This window comes from Felis catus, chromosome F2, assembly GCF_018350175.1.
Source record: "Felis catus isolate Fca126 chromosome F2, F.catus_Fca126_mat1.0, whole genome shotgun sequence".
In the NCBI taxonomy this organism is placed as follows: Eukaryota; Metazoa; Chordata; class Mammalia; order Carnivora; family Felidae; genus Felis; species Felis catus.
This window is the reverse complement of record NC_058385.1, coordinates 81,033,595-81,044,369: the sequence shown is the minus strand read 5'-3', so window position 1 is coordinate 81,044,369 and position 10,775 is coordinate 81,033,595. Positions and strand designations below refer to the sequence as shown.

General features: G+C 62.8%; 1 long non-coding RNA gene across 1 annotated transcript; it reads right to left on the bottom strand.

The window, feature by feature from the left end:
* Positions 1 to 1,155: 1,155 nt before the first annotated feature.
* On the bottom strand, positions 1,156 to 10,390 carry LOC111558576. The gene is made up of 4 exons (XR_006592488.1): positions 10,027 to 10,390; positions 5,479 to 5,563; positions 4,857 to 4,977; positions 1,156 to 1,929 (listed from the first exon to the last, which is right to left on the bottom strand). It is a non-coding gene; the product is annotated as an uncharacterized LOC111558576 (long non-coding RNA).
* Positions 10,391 to 10,775: the final 385 nt, after the last annotated feature.

Sequence of the window (10,775 nt, the reverse complement as noted above, 5' to 3'; positions counted from 1 at the left end):
CCAGTGGCCCTCCAAACAGACCTTGGCAGGACCCCTTATGAGCCCACCCGGGGCCAGGACACGAGCACCGAGGCCACGCAGCGACGAGGGGTGGGCACCCCAGAAGTCAACCCGTCCGGCAGTGGAGACAGCGTGGTCCCGGCTGCCTGTCATGTGGTGGCTTGCGATGCTCAAGTGCAGGGAGGAAGGAGGTGAGACTGTGACCTCCCCCGGCCAAGGTCAAGGGCACAGGGCAGGGGCAAGGAGGGTGGAGCATACACCCTGTTCTGGCCTCCCCTGGCTCCCTCAATCGGCTTTATTATCTGAATCACAATATCAGGATTTTAATACTTAAAACAGATTCGAATTAGCGTAACTGGCCCTAAGTGGAAATAAATTAATGTTAGTGTATCAGAAGTTTCTCCAGACAATTAGAACCTGAACTAAATTGAATTAATATCTGATCTCTCCTCTTCTCGCCCGAGAACTTGCTTTCCAAAAGGGGTGGGCACTCGTGTGGCCGTGGGCAGCAGACACACCCCTTCTGGAGGGCGGCACCCAGACCGGCCCACCGTGGGCTCTGGGAGACAGAGAGAGCAGGAGACAGAAGGGAAACTGAGGCGCTCAGGGGCAGTGTGGCCAGAGCTGGAAGAGGGAGTGAAGCAGGCTGACCACAGGCATCCAGGCAGTTGTGGACACCAGACAGGGCGGCCTGGGGGCCCTTCGCCGGGTGGGCCAGCCAAGTCACTGCTGTGGACACAGGGCTGATCTTTGGGTGCCACGGACAGGCTTTGAGGGGTCACCAGGCACAGGTCTGAGCCAGATAATTGCATCCACGTCTAGCCTAACGCCCCTGACAATCTCCGATTGCAGGTGGAGGTGGCTGTGTCACACGTGGAGAAAACCGGGGGCCATGCCCAAGGTCACAGAGGGGCAAATGGCCAGCAGAGACCCCATCCAGGGGCCCGGCCAGAAGGGGTGGAGCGTTTGGCCTTGGCTGGGGTGGAACGTTCTAGTGCTCTTCAGCAGCCGGTGGAGGGGCTGGGCCAGGCAGTACTCAAGCTGCAAAGTCCCAGGTGGAAAGACCTCAGCCCCTCCCCCAGGACCCCCCTCCCCCCCATATCCGTGGCCCCACTGAGAGCCCTTCCGCCCCATTGGGAACCCCACGTGCCTGCGGCCCCCGCCTGGCCCGTTGCTCAGAAAGACTCTGTACACGCGGTGGGTCCACTGTCCTGCCCAAGGTCAGCGCTGAGCCTGGAGCCTGTGTCTTCCAGTTTGGTTCGATCAGGCCGCAGGTTTTTGAGGTGCAGGGTTTTGAAGGATGAAGAAGGAAGGTGAGAAGACTGGAGACACTCTGGGGCAGAGGGGGTGGGTGGGGAGCCCCAGAGGGCAGCCCCAAATCCCCACCCAGGTCGGTCCAGGGCCACCAGCAGGACTCACTTTGCCCCATCCCTGCAGGGGTCTGGCGGGGAGGAGCACCGCGTCTGGAGGGCCATCCAGGGACCCCCAAATCAGCCTTTCTGGCCACTGGTGGGACATCATTGGTGTGGGGACGGTCAGACTTCTGGGTGCCGGGGCCAGACCCCTGGTCCCCTCTGACCGGCCTTTATCAGAGCGACTAAGGAAGAAGCCAAGTCCACCCAGACCTTCACCACAAGGAGCGCTGGGGATTCTTCTCAGGCCTTGGGGGCTTCTCCCAGACCAGCCGTGGGCCACCTGCACCCGCCTGCCGCCCCCAACCATGAACGGAGCCTCACGCGGCCTGAGTCTGCCAGGCCCTCCCCCTCCAGGCCACTTGCACCCCTACTTTGCAGAGGAGGACATCTCGGGCTCAGAGAATGAGTCAGTGACTCAAGGTGACGCAGAGAAAGGCAGGGCCGGGCCTGAGCGGGGGTCATCGGTCGTCGGCTGTCCCCGCACGTCCTCTAGCTCTTCCCGGGGAAGCAGCTCCTGCAGAAGAGAGGCCGGGGCTATGAGGACCCTGGCCCTTCCGGGTTCCTCCAGGTGGAGACAATGGCCTGGCCCCTGCAGGGCCAGGCAGGGGTCGCTGGGGGCACCTGTTTTCTCCGAAGGCTGCTGGGGACATGAGGTGCAAAAGCTCCTTAAGAGCCCCTCACTGCACGGCAGTAAGACGCTCCCCAGAAAGGGCCCTTGGACCTATGCTGGTGTCACAGGCAGGAGGGAGCAGCAGGGCTCGCGCCCCCAGTGTCTCCGGCAGACACGATCTCCCGACAGCAAGGATGAACAACACCCACGGCCCCTGAATGTCCTGGCCCCTTCCACGGCCGTCCTAATGCTTTTGCTCAGGACCGGGGGTTTTTCGGTGGGCGTTTAGGAGAGAAATGTCACCTGGGAAGTTTCCTGCCCCAAACCACTTAATCTGGGTGCCTCTGGCCGCACGTCCCCACGCCTCATCCGCCCCAGCCCTGCCCCAGCCGGTTTGCCTCCAACTGCCCCTCAGATGCCCCCTCCACAGCATCACACCAAGGCCCAGGGCGGCTCTGACCCTCTCCCGGGGGGACAGGACGGGGGGACCACAGAACAGTCACATCAGCCACGGTGCCGCGGCTGTGCCCCAAGAGGGCCAGCTGGGAACACTGTCCGTAGAGCATCACTTGTTAGCGTATAATAGAGTTCTGGCACTTTTCATCCTCGCACTCTGCTAGGACCTGGAAGGGGCAGTGAGCTGGCTGCTCTGACTTAGCTCTCTTTGGGGCATGTAGGGTCTCACAAATCCTGTCCTCCTGTCCGGCACGCCTGAACCAGAAGGCCCCCCCACACACTCCACTTTGCCAAGCCGACAGCGAGGGGCTGCTGGACCGGCGAGGGGCCACCCCTTGCTACCTGGGGACGACCCTGCAATCGGCACGTGTTCCTGACATCGGACCCCAGCTCCCGCGTGACAGCCGCCACCAGGAGCCTCGCCGCGGAGGCCCTTGGAGAGAGAGAGGGGCAGCGAGCTCTCCACATTCTGAAGGCTCCAGGAAGCCGTCCTTGCTTGGAGAGGCCGGGACGTCAGGCTCAGCAGTTCTCGAAGAATCAGGTCGCAGAACCCGTGGGTCCCACTCCGCTCACTGGCTGCCTGACCTTGGGCCAGTCACTTCCCCTCCCTGGACCTCGGCAGCCCAAGATCTAATGGCACTGCTGACACAGGCCGCGGGCAGAGCGCTTCCTCAAGGACCCACGTCAGCGCGGTAAAGCACCTTGAACCTGGAAGGTTCTCAGTGAACGCCACCGACAGCACGTGTCAGGGACGCGCACATTAGAACAGTCACAGGGACCCGCCGCACCCCTGTGGGAAGGACCGGGCTCCCGGGTGCCGACAAGGCCACGTGCTGGCGAGGACACGGAGCCGCCCGCTCACGCCCGGCCCGTGGGGACACAGAGCGGCACGTGCTCTGGGAGGCGGCTTGGAAGCTTCTCACACATTAAACGCTCTCTTTCCGTCCGATCCAGCGGTGATGTTGCCTGATATTTACTCCAAGGAGTTGAAAATGATGTCCAGGGGCGCCTGGGTGGCTCAGTCGGTTAAGTGTCCGACTTCAGCTCAGGTCATGATCTTGCGGTCTGTGAGTTGGAGGCCTGCGTCGGGCTCTGTGCTGACTGCTCAGAGCCTGGAGCCTGCTTCCAATTCTGTGTCTCCCTCTCTCCCTGCCCCTCCCCCGTTCATGCTCTGTCTCTCTCTGTCTCAAAAATAAATAAACGTTAAAAAAAAAAGAAAAAGAAAAGAAAATGATGTCCACACGAAAACCTGCACACGGGTGTTCACAGCGGCTTCATTCAGAGCCCCCAAACCCTGGAACAGCCGAGGTGTCCGTCAGCAGGTGAACGGACAGCCTGTGGTCCATCCAGACAACGGGATGTGGGTCGGCACTAAGTAGGAACGGGCTGTCGAGCCGTGAAAAGACCTGGAGGGACCCTAAATGCATATTACGAGGTAAAAGAAGCCAGTCCGAAAAGGCTACGCACAGTATTATTCCAAGTCTGTGACATTCTGGAAAAGGCAAAACCGTGGAGACGATAAAAGATGAGTAGGGGCCAGGGGCCAGGGGGACGAGAGGGACAGTCAGCACAGAGGGTTCAGGGCAGTGAAGCTAGTCCGTATGACTCTCGAGAATGGACATACGTCATTGCACATCTGTCCAAAGCCGCAATGGTGCACGGCAGCAAGATGACATGGAACATAAACTGTGGGCTTTGGGGACAGCGATGTGTCAAGTGCACTCTGGTGGGGATGTTGAAAGCAGGGGGCTGTGCTTGCTGGGACAGGGGCCCACGGGAACTCTCTGTACCTGCCCCCAATCTTGCGGTGAGCCTAAAATGCTCTAAAAATTAAAGTCTACTTTTTTAAACATAAAAAAGACCCAGGTGCCGTTGGTCTGGTGGCCGGATGCAGGTACAGCTGGATCCAGGGATCCACTGGTGCCCCCACGCCCTCTCTGCTCGGCGGCTCACCTGCTGCTTCCTCGGGCTCCACGTGGCGGCAATGTGACCCCCGTCAGCTCAGCATGCGGCTTCCCAGACCCCCTCCAGGGGCAGCCGGGAGCCTCTCTAACTGTCCACGCAGGTCACGCGTCCACACCTGCCCCATCACAGGGCACGGGGCATTGGCTCTACCCTCCAGCCCTCCCTCAGGGTCAGGTCCCCCTAAACGCAAGGCTAGCAGTGGCTAGGAGGGCTCCTCAAGGAAAACCCTGGGTCCTTTCTTACACAGAAGGAGAAAGAGGAACCAGACAAGAAACCAGCAACGCTCTGTCGCAGGGGAGGGCGCTGGAGGGCGGGGAGGGGTCAGCCAGGTGGAAGCGACCGTCTTCGTAGCCTGACCCCGGGAGAGGCTTCCCAGGGGGAGCCGGGACCTCGTCTCCCGCCGCACTCACCACATCCTGCGCTGGGCAGCCGGGCCGGCCGCGACAGTCTGGAGGGCCGTGTCGCGAGTTCAAGCTTGGAACCTTGGGGAGGCTTCGCTGGCCAGTCAGGTTCCCGTGGCCCAAAGATGTTCTGGAAAATAAGCAGGAGGGCAGGAAGCGGCCATGACCAAATGGTGTCCCTCCAAATCCACGTTGACGCCCTGACCCCCAAAGGGATGGTGTTTGGAGAAGGAGGTCATCAGGGTCACATGAGGTCGTGAGGGTGGGGCCCTTGGGACAGGACCACCAGGCAGCTGGCTTCCTCTGTCCCCACCACGTGAGCACGCGGCAAGAAGGTGGCCGTCTGCACACCAGGAAGAGACCTCACCAGGAACCGGATGCACCTGATCATGGGCCCCACCCCCACCCCCGCCTCCAGAGCCTCAAGAGATAAATGCCCACCGTGTGAGCCCTCAGTCTGTGGAATCCATTGTGGGGGCCCGAGCTGACCAGTGCGGGGGCTGATACAGCGTGACTAGTGGCGGCCGTGACCCCTGTCCGGGCCCCGTGCGGCCCCCGCCCCACCGGGGTCCTCCCAGGGCAGCCCAGCGTGCTCACCCGTCTACACCCACGAGTCAGGGTGGACCCTCACCTGGGCGAGCTTCCGGGAACAGTGGGGGAGGTCCAGCTGTGAGCGAAGGCACCTTGGGGTCTGGGGGGGTCATCCTGTCCCCAGTCTGGAGGGAGAAGCCCGGAGGCAGAGTCAGGCCCGCCCTCCCCGCTGTGGGGCCAAGATAAGCCCCGCCCTCCAGGTGCCCAAGTAGGGAGCGCTGCGGGTGGGGACACAACTTTCCAACAAGCCACTAAGTGAAGCTCCTCTTTATTCTCCAGCCTCAACAAGGACACCTCAGAACACGGTAGAGGAACACGCTTCCCTTGAGTTCAAGGCCCCCGACGCCCAGGCTCTTCAGAAGTCCAACAAAGAACACGGGGTGTGGGGACGGGGGGAGGGGACCCTGCCTGCAGCTTCCCGCCCTGTCTTTCCCCCCGACGTACACCCATCCTCGCCGTGAGGGGCTTTGCACAGGCCGGTGCACGGGCCCCAACCTGTGCGTCCAAGCTCGGTCCCCCTCCCCACAAACAGCTGCCCTTGGCCAGGGTCGGGGGGGCACACTCATCCCTGGTCTGTCCCCCGACGCACACTTCAGGGCACTGGTCTGCCCCCCAGTAGAGACCCAAGTAAACCCACCTGAGCCCCAGGCCAGGCTGGAGGCCGTTGGCAGGGAAGGAGAGTGGTCTGAAACCATGAGGTTCATGTCCCACAGACTTCTTGATTGGGGCCCCCTTCCCGGATGGAGGGCAGCAACAGTGCCAGCCCCTCAGGAAGCCCCCCCCACCCCATTCCGTCCAATTGTATTTGCAGGGCACCCACCACCCTGAGCACCTACTCGGTGCCCACTGCACGCGGGACAGCGGGGACAAGGGTGGATCACAGGGCCTCTGGCCTCAGGAGACTCCCCGGGGTCTCAGCCTGTGGGTTTGCCTCGGGGATCCCGGGGGGCAGACTGAGGCACAGAGGCCGGCCCGCACCCAGTCCTGTCCGTGCCACTTCCCTGAGCAGCTTCGCTTACATCTCCCGTATGTTGGGTCCCATGCAAGATTCTGTTCCATAAAAAGACACTCCATTCGGTGCTCTTAGACGGGAAGCCACGCGGCAGCACGCGCACGCGGCTAAGTGTGACAAGGCAGATGGAGCCAGAGACTCGGCGGGTGGCTGCGAGGCTCTGCTCTGTCTCGTGGCTCTGTCGGCGGGAGGGGCTCTGGGGAGGCCACTTTGCCGGACTCCTCTGTCTCCGTCCTCGCTGCGCCCGCAGCAGGTGTTCAGAAACCATGTTCGGAGGAGCGAAACCCCAGGGGCAAGGAATCCATCCGCCCGGCGGGGGGACCAGGGAGGGGGTGAGGGGGCCGCGCGGCAGGGGGACCTCCGTCCTAGGCTGGGGCTCAGCCTGAGGAGGCAGGACAAGGCCATGGCTCCAAGCGACAGGAGGCTGAGAGCCAAGGTGGTGACGCCTGACAAATGGCGAACAGCAGAGAATCAAGCACATCCCACCGGTCACTCCAGACCTCTGTGCACCCACCGGGGTCTGGCAGGGGTGGGTCCCCCTCCCTGTGGTCACCCAGGGACCCGTGCCGCTGGTGGGGGCTGCCACAGAGGAGGGAGAGGGAGAGTGTGGGGTCCCTGGGCCTTGGAGAGGGGCCACAGAGAGGCTCGCTGAGCACTTCTGGCCACCGTGAAGGACGCCCCGCAGGGTCCAGGGAGGGCTGACATCCAGCCAGGGAGCATGGCGGGAAAATCCACACCTGATCCCTGAGGCGGGGGGTGCAGGGATTGGAGCTGCTGCTGGCCGCTCCCCGCGATACACGGGGTCCCCGCACACGGCCACGCGATGCAGAGACAAAGCCAATCCAGAGACCAAGCGTCTCTGCCTCGATGTCGTTAACTCTGGTTTCCATTATTAACAGAAGCTCTGACATCTGCTTCTTGCTCCCAAAGAGAGTCCTACACCTCCCCGGGGCCTCTGCAGGGGGACGTGAGGTGGGGGCCCTGAGGGCTGTGCCAAGGGCCCCCCACCAGCCCCTTCCCGCCTGTCTGGCCAACACCATTCACTCCGATTAGCCAGGGGCTCGGGACCCAGGGGGTAGAAAAGACCTCGGCATGACCACCAAGCACCCCGTGGACTTGAAGACATGCTGTGATGCCCCAGACACTGACCTCTCATCTCTGTCTGCTGCTTTGGGGGGACACAGGCTGCAGGTGTCACAAGGGCCCTGGCCAGTAAAGACAGCCAGGAGAGACCCAGCCTGGGGCCAGTGGCTTTGTTCCCTTCTCTGGGACATGGTGGCTGTTTGCTCGACCCGGGGGTCCCAAGGGGACCCCTGGAGACAGGGCCAGTCTCCTGCAAGTGGAAGGGCAGTCTTTGCCTTTGGAGGGCGAAGGGGTCTTCCCGGAGTCCCTCTGTGCCCTGGGTCCCCCCCCCAGGCTGGCCGGCACTCTGTTCCATGGGGGCTGCCTCACCCTGTCTACGCAGGGCTCCGCTGTGAGTGGGAAACCATTTAGGATCCTTGTTTCAAATGTGTATTTCTAGCCATGTGAAGAGTTCCTATCACTCAGGGCATGACCACAGAAGAAACGGACTCACCAAGGAATCTCTCATCCGCCGAGGCACGTGTTAGCGTTGCAATTGTACGCGGTCTTTAACCATGCATAGAGAAGACTGGCCACCAAAAGGGATGCAGAATCTTTACCCCTCGTCACGACGGGACGGTTGAAACCCGTGAGGACTGGGTTTGAACCCCAGGGGCTCCTCTTACCGTCTTCCAGACTCCGTCCTGCTCTGTGGTCCTCGCTGACCTGTGGGGTGTGTGGGGAGGGGCGAGGCCCTTCTCCTGCTGGACATTCCGCCCCATCGGCCTCCCCCACCTACAGCCCCACACCTTTTTAGAGCTCAACGCAGACTCTGAGGCCTCGACGTGGTCTGACTCAAGTATGCCCACCCTCCGAGGGTGAAGGCTGAGGTATCTGGCTCCTCAAAGCAAACCTTTGCCGGCCTTGGGTCCGAGCCATGGTCAAACGCGGAGCATGGCTGGTGACTGCTATGTCGCCACGCACCAGGAAGGGGCAAATCCCCGTGATCGCCCAATCCAACCCTCAGATTCAGGAACGAGATCAGAGAGGGCACCACATCCCCGCAGGCGCACAGCGGATGACGCACCTCCACCGCGGAGCCAGCACGCGGCTCCCACCCAGGCTGGCTGCGGGGCAGGGCGGGGGGACACAGAGGCGTGCCAGGAGTCAGGCGACCCCAAGGTAGCAAGACATCTCTGTTCCAGGGGATTCAAAGGAGCCAGCATACCGTGTGGTTAAGCCAAGTGACCAAAAGCAGAGACAAACACACCCAGAGCTACTGGGTTCCCAGAAGCACCTGGGAGAAGTGGCTCGCCAAAGCAGATGGAAAATTCCATCACTGTTGGGCCACGAAGATTTCGAGGTCCTATTGTGAACCATTGCTACGGGGGAATATGCGTGAAACCCAGGCCCTGCCCACTCCCCGTGTGGGCGAAGGGAGACAAAGCCCCTCTCCCCAACCTCCTCCAGGCATCCCAAAGGAGGAGGAGCCAGGCTCGTAGATTTAAGTAAATGACAGGAATTTCACATTTGGGATTTCAGGTAACCAAGGAATGGGTTTAGTGTAAGTATGTCCCAAAAATCAAACAATAGAAGGACAGTTCGCTGATCGTGTGCAGTCCAACACGGCATCCCGTATTTTACGCGGTGGCCGTGGCTGGAGCAGGTGTGAGCACCCAGGGCCCGCCCGGAAGCGACCCCGCCTGCAGCTCCCGCGTCCTTGGCCTCGGCGCTGGTGGGAAACGGGCCCTGGCCCTGTCCTCTGCCTGCAGACGCTTTTGTCGCTCGCGGCCTCCCCAGCTTCCCTTCCTGGCTCTCACCGGGCCCGCAGCGGGCATCGCCAGCCCTCAGGTTGAAGGGATGAAGAGCCAGACACCAGCGGCCGGCAGACATGGGGGTGGGCACCTGGCCGGGGTGGGGGCTGGGGGAGGGCAGGACAGTCACGCAGCTGTCAGCCTGGTCCCCACCCCGTCCCATCTCCTTGCTCCCTGTTCCCTGTGGAAGCCGCCGTGAGGAGCCCACCAGGAAAGGAGTGAGACGGGCCGGTGGGGTTCAGGCACCCCATCCCGGGGGCTAGCCTGGGGGTCCCCCCTCTCTCCCCATCTCCCCCAGCCACCCTGCCCTCCCCACCTGAACGCACCACTGTCTTCTGGCTCCAAGGCCTGGCAAGAGCTGCCTGTGGCCTGGCCAGCATCTCCACTGGCCAGCGGGGGGGGGGGGGGGGCAGGAGGCCCTAACACCCCAACACTGGCTGGGGGGCAACGTCTAGGCCAGTCCCAACCTCTCCCCCATCAGGACCAGAGGACGGGACGGCAGCTTCTTCCGGCACCGGCCTCCGGCAGAGGGTCGTCCTAAAGTGCCCCCTGACAGGACTCCCCTGCTCAGCCCTCCACGACCACGAGCCCTCCCCCCCCCCACCCCGGCCCACAACAAGACCCCTCCCACAGGACTGCAGAGTCCGCCTCCCGGGGCGGAAGTGCCCCGCCGGCTCAGAAGCACAGTCCCTCCTGGTACCTCGAGGCTGCAGGTGCGCTGACGCCCTGTGCTCCGTTCCTAATCAGACGTCAGGCCTCCCACCGCCGGGGAGGAAATCTCATGTTCTGAGCCGCGGGGATCCGGCCGCCCTGGTCTATTTTATGGCGGCGACACAGTCGAATGCAAGGAAGCAGAAGCAACGGGGGTTGAAAGAGTGGGAAGGCAGAGCCGGGAGAAACCACTGGAGTTTGGGAACTGGGCCAGGGGCAGGCAAGACGCAGGCTCCCGCTGGGAGAAACTGCCTCGTGGGCTCAAAGCAGCGGCTCGGACGACCCGCAACTCGGGCCCAGGCGAACCCGCCTCTCTGTCTATCGGGAGGACAGACGGCCCACAGGCTGCAGCAGCCAGCACAGGGCCTGGGCCTGGACGCCGTGTGGCTCCCTCCTGCGGGCCCGCTCCACCCCACCCCTGCTGGGCTGCGTGAGGCTCCCTCCTGCGGGCCTGTGCCCCACCCCTGCTGGACAGTGTGGCTCCTTCCTGTAGACCCCCTCCACCCCACCCCTGCTAGACCCTGTGTGGCTCCCTCCTGCGGGCCCGCTCCACCCCACCCCTGCTGGGCTGCATGAGGCTCCCTCCTGCGGGCCTGTGCCCCACCCCTGCTGGACAGTGTGGCTCCTTCCTGTAGACCCCCTCCACCCCACCCCTGCTAGACCCTGTGTGGCTCCCTCCTGCGGGCCCGCTCCACCCCACCCCTGCTGGGCTGCGTGAGGCTCCCTCCTGCGGGCCTG